Here is a 14,279-nt window from a genome sequence, read left to right as displayed (position 1 = left end):
CTGCTCAGACTGTCAAACGGCCAATTATACTGGTCCAAAACCAGATTAGGTTACCAGACCTCAGCTTAGACCAACAAGCCTCCAGCTCCAGTCATCAAATGAAAACTGAGACCCTCAAAAACCATCACAGACCATCAAATGTGCACCATCTAAGACCACTGAAGTCGAGCTCAGTCCTTCAAACACACATTTTACAATGGCCAGTTTGGACCATTAAATACCCAGCAGCAACCATTAAAGGCCAGCTGAGACCATCACCACCAGTTTGATGTCAAACTTTGACCATGAAATCCTCAGTGTGGACGTTCAGAGCTCCTGTGAACCTTCCAGACTCTGTCAGGGCCTCCTCTGAAGGACGCCGTCAGTCCATGAACCATCATCACTGATGAAGTCTTCAAACGTTTTTTGTTTTTATTGTTATCACATTTTACTCAACACACAAAACGTAGTGATGAAAGAAGCCACCACGTCCGTCCATCACCACGCCGAGCACCACACGCCACGTAACGCGATGACATCATCAAAAAGGACGAACACTGGAGCTGTTTTTCTGTTGGGTTTAACAGCAGCCTCCCACGGTCGCTTTCATGGGGTTAAAACACCAACGTCCACCTTAAAGCGTCATGTCACTGAACACCGGACGCCTTCTTTAGAGCTCTGGAACATCCTGAGAGAAGGTCCTTAAAGTGCCATCGTAGACCAAAGAACCCAGTTTAGACCAGTAAAATTCACTTTTGACCATCAGATTTCCAGCTTAGACCATCCAACGCTGAGTTTAGACCACATTAATCCAGGAACTGTGACTTCGGACCACCGAATGCCCCATTCGGACCATCGTGGCCGATCAAACCTTTAACTTTGACCACTGGACGGACGCTTCAGGCCGCTGAGCGTCCTTTTGGACCCGTGAACGTCCACCGTCAGCTCCTTCTGGATGAAAGCTCCGCCATTGAAGCGTCGTCATCGGAGCGTTGAACTTCAGTAATTAGCCTTCATCACTGAACTTGTTTACCTGAAGCTCCTCAGCTGCATCACCTCTTACTCCTCATACTGCTACTGCCGCTGTACTACTACTACTTCAAATACTTCAACTCTCCATTTGTCTTGCTTCCTTTTATCTTGTCCCCTTGTTTCCTCTCCTCCTTCCTTCTTTCCTTCCTTTGCTGTGCGGCTCATTCACAAAAACTGAAAGCAGGTTTATGTGTCAGAACCGTTTCTTCTTCTTTCCCTTCAACCGCCTGACGACCCCTCAGGTTGGTCTGGTGACCCTCTGGAGGGGCCCGACCCCCAGGTTGAGAACCACTGGAGTAAACTAGCTAAGTGTATATGAAGTACTTCAGATTGTCTGTCACAGGGACCATTTTTTTTACTTTTTACTCTGTACTTGTACTTAAGTCAGGTGTTGAATGCAGGACTTTTACTTGTGATGGAGTAATTGTACAGCGTCAGGCAGGTACTTTTACTTCAGTGAAATATCTGAGTACTTCTCCTCACAGTGAGATGAGAGGAGCAGAGGGGAGGAAGGAGGAGCTGTTGTCATGACATGCACCTCCTCGTTTCCTCCTGCGTCATTCTGAAGAAGGTCCTGACAAACAGCATCTCACGTTTCAAACATTTCGGATAACGTCCACGTGTACTCTGTGTACTCTGTCACTAGTATGAAGTAGTACAAGTACACAGCACACACAACCTGACCTGCAGTACTGAAATCACACCGTCAGACAATAACACTGATATTAAAGATGAGCAACGCTTCATGAAATGGAGTTTGTCTGACAGGACGTGTGGAGCATATGTCTGCACGCACGCACGCACGCACACACGCACGCTGCCTGACTTCCTGCCTCATCACCGCGGTAATAACTCTCCATTTCTTGCTCTATGGTACGATGAAGCACTCATTATCATCATCCTCATCCTCAGCCGTCCTGATCGTAGGCACAGTGACTCATCAGCACTCCTCCACTGCCGTGTCGCAGAGCGAGCCGCTCTGATTGGTCCAGAGGTGACACCTTCAGCGAGGAACGAGGGAACACGGCGATCCGTGATTCTCTCATCACAGAAGTCGGCGCTGAGTTCATCTCAGCCTCTCAGAGCTGAGCTCCGCTTCTCCGTCCAATCAACGGCTTCTGACTCGCTGTCCGCCGCCGCAGGTGAGCTTCCATCGAGAAGCAGTCAGTGAAGGCTGTGGTCACACACAGGCGGAGCCGCGCTGATGCCTCTTCATCATGCAGTGAAATTAATATTACAGCCAATGCCCAATGAGATCAGCTGACCAGGACACACCTGTGGTCCTCAGGTCGACGTGTCTCGGAGCAGCGTTTCCTGTCCGAGGTGAAACGCCGTGAATCATGTGACTGAAGTGTCGCAGGACGGTGAGGCCCAGGTGGAGTACAGCCGGAGGTGATTGACGGGGGTCTCAGCCAATCACAGTCATCCGCTGATGTAACTGTTTCTTCATGCTTCATTGTTTTGGCTCAAAGAAGTGACAAAGATCACTCTGTGTGTGTGTGTGTGTGTGTGTGTGTGTGTGTGTGTGTGTGTGTGTGTGTGTGTGTGTGTGTTGGAAGTGAAGCAGTCAGGTTATATAAGTGTTCAGGTGTTTATTAATCCAGTGGAAACTGAGAAGCTGAACAGATGATCAGAGTAAAGACTCCTGAGGTGTTACAGTGTGTGCGTGTGTGTGTGTGTGTGTGTGTGTGTGTGTGTGTGTGTGTGTTGCCCTGCAGAGTCATATCCTCATGGTGGGAATCATCCTTTATTAAACGCTCTAATCCTATTTTGACGACTCGGCAGAGTAAAACGATAGCAGGCCAGGAAATTAAACAGACGACACACAGCAGTGTGTGTGTGTGTGTGTGTGTGTGTGTGTGTGTGTGTGTGTGCAGGAATGTGTTGGCTGGCTTTTCAGCAGCAGGATGATGAATGAGATGAATGAACACAGTCTGTTTCGCAGGCCTCTCTCCGTCTCTGATCGGTTTGATATCTTTGCCCTTTTCAGCACGTCAGATTTTGATGCTGTTACTGTTACGGAGTAAATTTCGTCCTGATGGCGGCGCTGAAGGGAAGGTCAGAGGTCACTGAGGTCATCAGGAATCATTCTGTGGGGATCACGAAGAGTCACAGCAAATTTCATGGAAATCTGTCCACGTCTCACTGCTCCTAAGGGTCAAAGTCCGGAGCAAACGGGAGGACAGTCAGGACAGGTTTGTTACAGCAAACTGTGATGTTTGCAGACAGGAAGTGATGTCACTTCCTGCTGGACACAGCCTTGTTTCAGCTTTGCTGTTTCCAGCAGCAGCAGGAGACCAAAGCGGAGCTGAAAGGAGGCTGAATCCTGCTGGACGATGGCGTTTCAGCGCGGTCACTGTTTCATGAGCTGACCATCTGTCTGCTGTGTTCACGGCTGCTTCTTCTTGTTCTGCAGCTTTACAGATGGCGTCCGTCCAGCAGGGCGCCGAGGAGCAGCGACCCGCCGCCTGCTGACGAGCTCCAGTCTGACCAGCAGCCGTCAGTCTGGCTGCAGTTAAAAAACAAGGCAGTTTGCTGAGTGTTGAGGTTTTTGATGGCTGTTTTTTGCTCTCTCTCTCTCGGCTTCGCTACGAGGCGTCTCTGAGTGAAGGTTACACCGTTTGTGACCTTCGGTGTTTCATCCGTCAGCAGATGACGTGGTGCCAGCCTCCGTCTGCCCGCCTGTCTCTCCATCTTCATTCCAGGAGCGCAGAGTAAGTACGTTGTATATTTATTCGTCACGGTCGTCGATTTACTTCACACTTTCCTCCTTTTGCTTTATTTTATGATGATTCGTTCAGTCTGACTGCTGCGTCCGTTTCTGCCGGACAGGACGTGCCCTTTAATCCTCGGACAGAAGTATGAATGTGCGTCCTTCAGACTCTGGTCAGACTCTTGCTGAAGAACTTGCTCGTGTTGGTCACGAGCAGGTCAGACGCTCCACAGGGTACCTTAAAACCTGCGGTAACTGATTTTTGGCCAGACATTAAACACATCACCAGCTTTGAGCTGACGTGTTGAACTTGTTTGTTTCTCATCCAGCAGATCAGCCTGATAATGGACATGGACTCTGTTTGTGTCCCCTGATGGACGTCCGTCCAGTCTTGTCTCTCTTTTAGCTCTGGTTCTGGTCTCCTCCAGCTCCTGAGGGACATATCTGCTCTTTAGCTGCTAAATGCTAAATGTCCACCAGCTGCTGTCTGACTGTCTGTCTGCTGTTTGCTGCTCAGCAGGAAGTGAACTGAGGCTTTTTACAGCTTTTATTGTGAAGTGACGCACTGAGAGCAAAGCTGAACCGAGAAGTTTGTGTCGGACAGATAAACGATGAGCTGAACGTCACGATGAAGCTCAGGAACAAAAACATGAGCAAAGCAAATGAAATGGATCATCAGCATTAAAGAGCCTGTGTTTGCACACCTGCCCTAAATCCATCTGCACAGGAAGACAGTTCAGGTTAATCAGACTCACTGTGGGAAATAAATCAGAAACCCACAGAAAAGCTCATAACAGTATTTATTTAGCTTTCAGCTCACTGTCGTCGTCGTCTTCTTCTTCTTCTTCTTCGTCGTCTTCTTCTTCTTCTGTTTTATTAGTGTGGGAGCAGCTGTAAACTCTGATGTTTATGACATTCACAATATAGACTCGCTCCAAAACACAAACTGTAAATCGTTCTGTTTGTTACAGACGAACACACCAGCAGCCTTGACACAACTACACACACACACACACACACACACACACACTGAGGCGAGGGTCAGGCTGGTCGTTATCAGTCCTGTTGAGTCTTGAGTGTCGCTGTGGAGGACAGAACAGGGCCGGAGGATATCACCGCCACTGATAGAGGGAGTGTGTGTGTGTGTGTATGTGTGTGTGTGTGTGTGTGTGTGTGTGCGCGTGTGCGCGTGTGTGCGTGTGTGTGTGTGTGTCAGACCTTGACAGCAGAGACTCTTCGGCGTCACTTGTAGCTTTCCTTAAAGCTACATTTTACTCTCAGAAACTGGTTTGTATCAGTGTTTTATTTCTGCAGCTGCGGCGCTCAAATCATCCAGAAATGATGTTTGAGACGCAGCAGTGAGTCTGTCTGTCCACAGTCCACAGACTGTCTGTCCACTCACATACAGGGATGTTTTACTGTAGGGACAGCTGGACGGGGGGGGGGGGGGCTGGGAGATGAGTTTTCAATTCGCGGGGAGTGAAAGCAGTAAATACAGAGACAGGACAGCAGGTCCCTCTGGACCATGAGAGGAAACGTGTTCAGCCGGACGGGAACTGGCCCATCCAGTCTGGAACCTGCACGTCAGGAACCGGAGAACACGGAACCAGCCCGGAACGATCAGTCCAAACAGTCCTCAGAACAACGCTCCTGGTGATTCTCAGTTTGTCCTCAGGGTGGCGCCAGAGGAAAGGGTTTCCAGAGGGTTCATCCTCTGTGAGTCACGATGATGAAGAGTGAACGCAGCTGGCAGGTGATCAGCGTCATCATCACATTAACGAACTATCACTTTTCATCTGTTGTTTATGAGACTAATCATTTCTCGATTTGCTCCAACATGACGATAATTAGACTTCAGATCTAAGTCCTCTGTGATAAATGAAGCCTCGCTCAGTCAACGTGTCGACGGATGAACTCAGAGGGAAACACGAGCCGGCGTGGTCGGCGGACTCTCCAGCCGATCGCCTCCTGCTGGTTTCGGCTGGAACTCTTCAGTCCTGTGATGTGGATCAGCTGGAGATGGCTGCCTGCTGTCAGACTGAACCACGCTGAACCGGCTGATGACTAACGCGTCCTTAACCCTGAACCTCTGTGGGCGAGTCGCTCACCGCCTGCGCTCATCCTGCTGTGGGTATATTTGTCTTTTTGCTTGTTTCGCTGTAATGATGGTGACTAATCTAACGTGCGCGACCTTCCAGCGCTGAGCTAGCCAGCCTGGTAATTAGCCAATTAGGACGTTATTATCGCTCACGATGCCTCACCAGCAGAAGGTTTCCTTGTCGGCTCTGCAGCGTGCATCACTGAGAGGAAGAGGAGGATGTTTTGTGTACAGGAAGGTCTTCCTGTAGAACTTTTCATGTGCTGACTGACTCACAGGGAAAGGTTCAAGTCAGTCTGGAGACGCGTTGCTGACAGCACCCTCTCGTCGTCTTCACAAAGCCATTACACGTTAGCATGCCGGGTTTAGCGTCCCTCTCGCGTACAGCTAACCCACTTCAAGAAAGACTCACCTGAAGCAGCTTTTTACATTACGTTAGATGTTCTCCATGTTTTCTGGGCAAGAACAGACAAACGTAGCATCAACACAGCACAACCTTAGCATTGTACGTTCCTGCAAACCACAGAGAAGATACATTTGTACTTTTCATGTGTGTTAAAGTGGAGGACTCACGTTTATCTGAGCTGAGTTTATCATCAGGATGGGACGGTGGTGGCATGAACAGGATGTTTTCCTCTTTTCTAAACCCTCACCAAGTGATCTTTGCACAGTCACAACATGAAACTGAAGTTAAAGAAAGGTGAAATCACAGCGCCAACATTTATTCTGGCTGAAAACATGTTTCACCCTTTAGGAGGAAATCCACTGAAAGCTGGTGCATCTTCAGCTCTGAAATCATCAGTGAATGAACTTTAAATGTGTAATAATGTTAAATTAATGATGAACTTTCAAACATGAGTCCAGCAGCAGCGACACTGCGACGCAGCAAACGCTGCCATCATGGATCCAGTGAACGAATCCCTTTAACTTACATTAAGTTTACAACTGTACATTTCTTTGCTCTTATTCCACTTCCCAGACTTTGGAAGGTTCAGTACAACCTTCTCACATGGATTTCTTCATTGACTTTTATTCGTAGCTGGTATGAAAGGCCGTGGCTGCTGTTTGTCTGTGTGGATGATAATAATTCGACTGTTTTCAGATCAAAGGCTGCAAAGCGAGCAGACAAACACTTGAAGTGGGAATAAAAGACATGACGGCTGATCTTACTGAGAGTCTGATTCATCTGTGAGGTTTCCTTCGGTCACCCTGCAGAGAGACACCCTCAGTCTTCGTGCTGGACTCTCTGTAACTTTGTCCACAGTCTGTCTCTGACCTCTGCTCTCTCTGTTACTTTGTCTGAGATTGACGTAAACTTGTGACGGTTTTCAGAGACTTCCTGGAAACACTGTGGGTCTGTATCAGCAGAGCGAACACAACATTACTTTGTATAAGTGAGGACTGACACAGGACTGAAGGTCTGAGCTGTGGGACAGACAGAGACACCCTGCTCCGTTCAGATGACTGAAATACAAGTTCCGTTCATTTCATATCATCACCGTCAGGTTGAAGATGGATCCTCCCTTCCAGGCTGACACTGATAAATAAAGATGCAAAACCAACAATCGGAGCAAAAATAAAAAGATATGAGAATTATTATGATGAACTCGTGACGCCGGCCATGATCGTCTTCTTAAAGACAGACTGAGTGAAGCAGCGCGTTGAGCAGAAAACTCTGGACTGTAACAGAGACATGAAGGAACAGCTTCAGCTCGTTTTACTGCATGTCGTCCTGAAAGCTCACAAAGAGGAGAGCGGAAACGAGAATCAGATGAAAGCTGAGGGATGACGGACCGTGAGCGAGGTCGGCGCTCTGAGCCGATAATAACGTGTTACAGGAGGCTGATGGGAAACAAATGGCATCAAGCTGCGGCTCAGACTGAGCTGCTTCAGAAGGACTGAAGGTCTGTGGTCGGACTGTGTCCAGTCGGTCTGTCTCACAAAACAGCTCAGCAGCACTGAAGAAGACAAGAGCTGAGAAACATCTGTCCTGTGGTGTCGAGGTCAGGGTCAGGGTCAGGGTCAGGGTCAGGGTCAGGGTCTACCCCTGACCGTCAGAGGGGAAGACTGCAGAGCAAAGACAGGATTCACTCTGCAGTACAAAACACAATCCATCAACTCAGCTCCATCAGCAGCTCAGTGTTTCTGCATTGAAACCAGACAATAACCTCCACCTTCAACACATCCCCTACCTTTCACAGCTGGCAGCAGGGAGGTCAGAGGTCAGCATGTCGCCTCAGATGGGTTCCTGGATCTCTGGATCTCTGCTGGGTTCTGTTCTGTTTGTGTGGGTTCCCTCCACCTTCAAACACAGAGGTGCTGGGTTTATCCTGATGAAGGCTCTGGCTTGTAGTCGGTGTCTGAGCGTCGCTCACTGGCTGCTCATAGAAGTTAGGATGGATTAAATGCACACAATGAATTTCAGCAGAAACTTCATTTCTGAAAAGACGGAGCAGATGGGAGACGGCTCTGTGGTGAACACCGGAGAGCTTCTCGGTCAGTTTGCTTGGTTCTGGTCGACGCCGGATGGTTCCACAGAGTTTCTCATGCACACGAAATGAGTGATTAATGGTTTGGGTCTCGTTGTGATGAGGCCACCAGACGGTTTCTGGTTCATTTGTCAGTGTGACTCAGTGGAAATACTACTCTGTAAACTATAAACTAAACCCTACAGAGATAAGAAGTCACAGCAGCCGTCTAATTACCGGCTCAGCCGAGCGTTTAAGCACAGAGTGTGTTTTCCATGAGAGACAGTAAATCAGTTTGAGGTTTGGAGGTCGCGGCCGATTCAGGGCCAAACCGCCGACCTCAGATACAATCCTGCTGACCTGAGACGGCGTTCCTGCCGCTCTCTATGGCTTTCTGCGGTTCCAGAGAAACTCGGGCTAACCCCATTTACATTTTCTGCCATGATTAAAATAGCTTCAGAGGATATCCAGCCGCGACATAAAGCTCCTCACAGACATTCTTCAGCTGCCTGCTGACTAAATAAGTGTTCGACGGCCGTAACGAAGCAAGAAGCAAATGAAAAATGACTGAATGAATTAAAGATTTTGGCTCAAACTGTCCTGTTGCACCACAGTTTTTGAGTTTTAAACATGAGTGATGAGAAGTTTGTGATTTTTGTGGACATAACGTCAGTGTCAGGCTGCACATACGACACACACACACACACACAAACACACATGCACGCACACTCAGAGTGTGTGTGTGCAGTATCACATGAATGCAGTTTTCTGCTCTGTGGCCATTATGTTATTAAGCTCTTACAGGCTAAACATAAACCTGTTTTCACATTGGCCTGCAGGCTGATGTGTGAGCGCTGAGTCATCACGGTCACAAGGTGTAGCTCACCTTATCGGCGGCCTGTCACCATGTTGACCATCTAACTACACTAAAACTTCAAGGCAGCTTCCTGTCAGTGTCAGACACGTCTCAACACACACACACACACAATGTCTGCAGGAGTTCTAAACATAATAAAATTCGAGTCTTGCGCCACATCAGTCCAGCCGACCTGACTGAGTCCAGCCCGGACACCATACATTTTGTTTGAACCAGCTTTGGTATTTGGACAGTCAGGCCAACAGCTTCCTCTTACCTTCAGTCTTTATGCTGAGCAGTTGGGAAATCACTTTAAAAAGGTCATTTATTTCACATTACTAGCTACTGTCCTGTGCAAGCATTACTGTCTGCGTGGAGTAACATGTTTCTGATTACACGGCTTTTGTGCTACTTTCACCGAAGTGTCTGCAGAAATGTGTGTTGGTTTGTGTTGGCTATTGTTATTTTTGTGCTGCTTTATAGTTTCAACCATCAGTGTTTTCGAGTTCTTGTCCTGAATTGAATGATATTAAAGGGCTGACGTCGCTGTTAGCTGCTGAACGCTTCATAGCTAACGCTAACATGTTGTCAGCAACTGGATATACTACTTCATTACCAGGGAAAGGTTATTAGCCATATTACTGTAATGCATTACAGAAATAATGCAAAAGTAATGTGCTATCCAGCACTGATGCTAAGCTAGGCTAACTACGCCTTGACTCCAGCTCACTTCAGACACAGACGTGAGATTGATGTGAAGTTTCTCATCTTGCTGCTGGAAATGAAGTGAATTAGCTGAAATATGTTTCTGTTTGAATACGCAGAGCTGAGTTTTTAACCTTGAACCTTGAAGGGTTGTTAATCAGTCTTGGATTTTATCATCTTATCTGGTGAAGAAAGAGAGCCTGAAGACGCTCGGACGTCTGGTCTCCGTCGTTCCGTCCATGCAGGACCGTCAGATTCCCGTTTGCTGGACGTCTTTGGGGAGATGGCCGCCGTCACGCCCTCTGTGCTGTAAGCTAACTCTCACTGAGCTGCTATCGCTCGGGGAAATGCAGTAATTTGTGATAATTGCCTTCAGTGTTTTTATTCCCGTGCAAATCGTCCATGTCTGTAATTTGTCAAGAAAAACTTCCGCGTTAAATTAGCCAGCGTGCTTTCTTTAGCCTGATCTGATCGCTCAGTCCAGGGTCCTGTGAGGCTCCTCGGGAGGTTTCTTATCGACAGGAAAGCGTTTTAACTGCACAGCTGTGCGTTTTAAGAGACTCTGTGACTTCATATAAAGTCAAACAGGCGAGATCATTTACTCGTTTAGATCTTTATCTTTCCTGTGCTCCATTTTGTTGATGCGACGTGCAGGATCTGACGAGCCGGCGAGAACCTTAAGGTGTTCACGGAACAAAGGATTCTGGACGTCTTTCCTGAAAGTTACAGTCAGTTATTCTGGAATATTTCAAAGCTGCTTCTGGACGTCGTCTCTGCAGAGAGCTCGAGTATGCTGCTAAAGGGACGACTGTCCTCAGAGTGGACAGAACACCGGCAGGGACGTTCAGACTATCTGGAAAATATGTGATGAATTATTACAAGTGTTAATGTTAATTTTTCATCCTTCATTTCTGGTTTGGACGTGAATCCGATGACACAATCCAGAAGCACTTCTAACTGGGCTTTAACAGCCGTCAGTTCAGCCTTTCATAATGAATGATTTGATGTTCTTCTCAAAATGCTGTGATGAAGTGTGCAGTGAACCGAATCAGATATGAAACCTTCAGTCGGTCTGACAGCTGCAGGTCCGGTCAGCAGGAGGAAACTGTGTGTTTGTCAGTGCAGAACAGCCCGATAATAACACACCGAGACGATTAAACATTCAGCTCAGCACACTCATCTTTGTCATATTCCACTGGTTTAACTGGCAGCGTGTTTTATCAGCTGTAGTTCATGAACATGAAGTAAAATATGTCCGTTTCTGGTTGAAATGACAGTCAGATAACATCGTGTCACGTTTTGCAGACTCAAGCGTATCCTTTAAATGTGAAACGTATTCTCTGCTCGTGACGTGAACTCTGTCACGGACGGCGTCTTTTCCAAACACACGTCACCTCCTGAACCAGCGAGGCATCATTCGACCACATCGGCTGCTGTGCTGGCAGGGAAACACCCCGCTGTGGTCGGCTGCGGCCTTTGATCTGCGCAGACACTCACACATTTCCACTGCCATACTTCTGAGGACCGGAATCTCCACGAAGCTTTCTGCAGCTCCAGCTTCAGCCCAGACGGTCGGCTTCATGCCCACACTCTGAGAGCTTCCTGAAGAAGTGATGGTGGGTAAAACTCCTCACAGCGCTGATCTGAAGCATCAACGTGGTCCTCGCAAAGATAGAAGAGCAAAGAACGGCTGATCTTTTGATGTTCCGCTGCCGAGCAGGGCGGTGTCATCTGCAAGCCATTTCACTGTCCTCCTGTCATTAAGAGCGACGTCTATTTATACTGCAGACACACACGCAGCGACGCTGAGGCACACAGGAAGTTTAATAATTTCAGAGTTCATGAATGTTTCTGAAACAACATTCTGGTCGTTTATCAGCCTATTGATGAAGCGTCCCTGTGTTCAGTCCACAACCACCTCCGATACAGCCATCATGTTCCAAACGCTACGACTCGTCCACCTCATCCGTGTTGATATGAGAGCCAAAGGAGACAATTAAACTCTTCATCATCGCAGTTTGGATCAAAGCAGTTCATCCAACATGGACCCAGAGAACAAAGTGAAGTATCCTGATCATGTCTTGTGTGTGCTTGCTCCACCTGCTGCCAGGTGTCCAGTTTCCCTCCATCAAACCTGAATATCTGCAGGATTCGTGAGTACTGATTTCATTGTACAGCTCATGTAAACAGGTGAAGCAGCTGTTCCAGTTTCTGGCCTCCACCCTCCTCAGCCACCGGTCAGGCCATTTAAAGTGACGTGACGTGACGTGACGTGACGTGACGTGACGTGACGTGACGTGACGTGACGTGACGTGACGTGACGTGACGTGACGTGACGTGACGTGCACCTCAAAAGCTTCAGAAAACACAGGCAGCCCTCAGACTGAGCTGCTGCTGCTGCTGCTGCATAAACTGTCGTATTTGAGTGTGCTGGCATTTCTTCTTTGCTGACATGAAAGCAAAAGTTCACACACATGACACACACACCAAACTGGTCGTCAAAGTCTTTGCATGTAAACTGCAGGAAAAAAAAAATGTGTGTGTTCTCTTCATGTGTGCCACGTCCTTAAATGACATGAGAACATAAGACATGATCATGACAGGACGAGTCTCCAAAACCAGATGAGAGCAGCAGATACCAGACCAAAGACAAGCCAAACCGCACGCACGCACACGCACACACACACACACACACACACACACACACACACACGCACTTTCTTTCCCTTCATTCTCAAAATAAATGTCGTTTTGTTCATGTCTCCTCACAACAGCACACACACTAACCTCAATCCATTACCTCATCAACACAAATCGACTTCTGCTCACGACACGCCACACACTCGCACACACACACACACACACACACACACACACACACACACAGTGTTGTGCTGCTGTTTGCTGGGGTTTCCTGGTTTGCCCTCGTAGTCAAAACCACAACACACGTCCTTTAAAAGCAGCCAGGACTCAGAGGCAGCTTGTGATTGGATGGTGCTGTCCTGCTCTGGCTGTGAGTCGTTAGCAGATCGTCCTGTGGAAAACGATGGTGAATGACTTCACGTTGGATCTCACAGGGCGACGCCACTGCAGAGCTGTTCATGCTCTCCAGTGCACGCATCGGCCAACTGGAAGAAACATTACATACGAGTGTATTTCAGAGGGATGTTGTTCTGTTTCCAGCTGTTTGTCCATCAACAGGATACAGTTCAAATAGGACGTGTTAGTAGAATGTTTCCATGTTAGCATACGATGACCAGGCGTCCCAGTTCAACTGGGATGTTCCAGTTTGAAGCTGGTGTCCTGACAATGTCTGTAAAACGGAAATGCAATTCAAAAAGCAATGTGGTTACCGTCAACATGTTTAGGTGAGCTGGTTAGCTAACATTTATGTTATCAGCTAGCTAACACACCCACACCAAATGCTAGCTAAGAAGCTGACACTCGCTAGCATATCAGGCGTTTTGGAAATATTTATTAGTTCAGCTACAAAATGTAAAACATTACCAAACAGTACAGATGTTGAATTCTAAACCACTGTTTGTTATCATGCAGCTACCATTAGCAGTTAGCATCAGAACGAACCAGTCAGACTGATGTTACCTGTCCTAAAAAGCAGTCTGACATTCTGAGCTTTCAGTGGACGTTGTGTCTGCCTGACTTTGTTGACAGATTTTGTTTATTTGGCCACTTTTCCTTGATATTTGTGCTTCTACCAAGTCGACTTTGTAGTTAAAAGGTTTCTCTTTCGGCTGTTTTACTTGTTTTGATTGTTGATGTTGAATAAGGAGTCTGGACAGGGTGTTTTATTTTGAAAATTTAACCAGATTTTCTACACTGTTCCTGTGTGTGACTTCCTGTCTGGCTTCATCTGTCTTCACATAGCAGAGCTGAGAGACGCTTCTGAAACAGAGACGCAATGCGCCCGCTGGAATCGTGCACGTTCTCCAAAATGGCAGCAATCAGCTGCATCGACTGTGTCACAGACGGACGTTAACGAGCCCGGAGGAGTTTAAGGGTCAGCGAAGAATCTTTTTGTAGCAGTAACTGCAGAGACTTGACATTGTTACTATGTTCATATTAGTGGATTTTGTTACTCTTATTGTGATTTGTCTTCTCTTCGGTAGAGAAGTTTTCAGTTCTGATTGGTCAGTTTCTGTAAGTCATGCTGAAAGTAGAAATATGTGTATCATGGAGTCAACTCTGGATTGGCCAAAGTTGTTTTGGCTTAATGACAGAAGTAAACGCTTTTTGTCTTCCTTCTTCTTCTCATACGTGTTTAATTCCGAGCTTATTGTTTTCTCACAGTGCAGTACTCGATTTCTGCCACTAGAGGTCTCTCAACCAAAACAGGTAAAACAAAAGTAGTAGTGTGACGAGGCTGTGAAGTATTGTGGGAGGTTTTGTCGTTTAGTCGCGTTCAGCGCT

At 47.4% G+C, this 14,279-nt stretch overlaps 1 protein-coding gene across 1 annotated transcript in view; it reads right to left on the bottom strand.

Moving 5' to 3' along the window:
• The window catches only part of LOC143339681 (NLR family CARD domain-containing protein 3-like), a 371,505-nt gene that overhangs the window by 95,781 nt on the left and 261,445 nt on the right, over nt 1–14,279 (bottom strand). The window lies entirely within an intron of this gene.

This window comes from Chaetodon auriga, chromosome 21 (assembly GCF_051107435.1).
Source record: "Chaetodon auriga isolate fChaAug3 chromosome 21, fChaAug3.hap1, whole genome shotgun sequence".
Lineage (NCBI taxonomy): Eukaryota > Metazoa > Chordata > Actinopteri > Chaetodontiformes > Chaetodontidae > Chaetodon > Chaetodon auriga.
The sequence above is the reverse complement of the archived record's forward strand: the minus strand, read 5'-3'. Positions and strand labels throughout refer to the sequence as shown.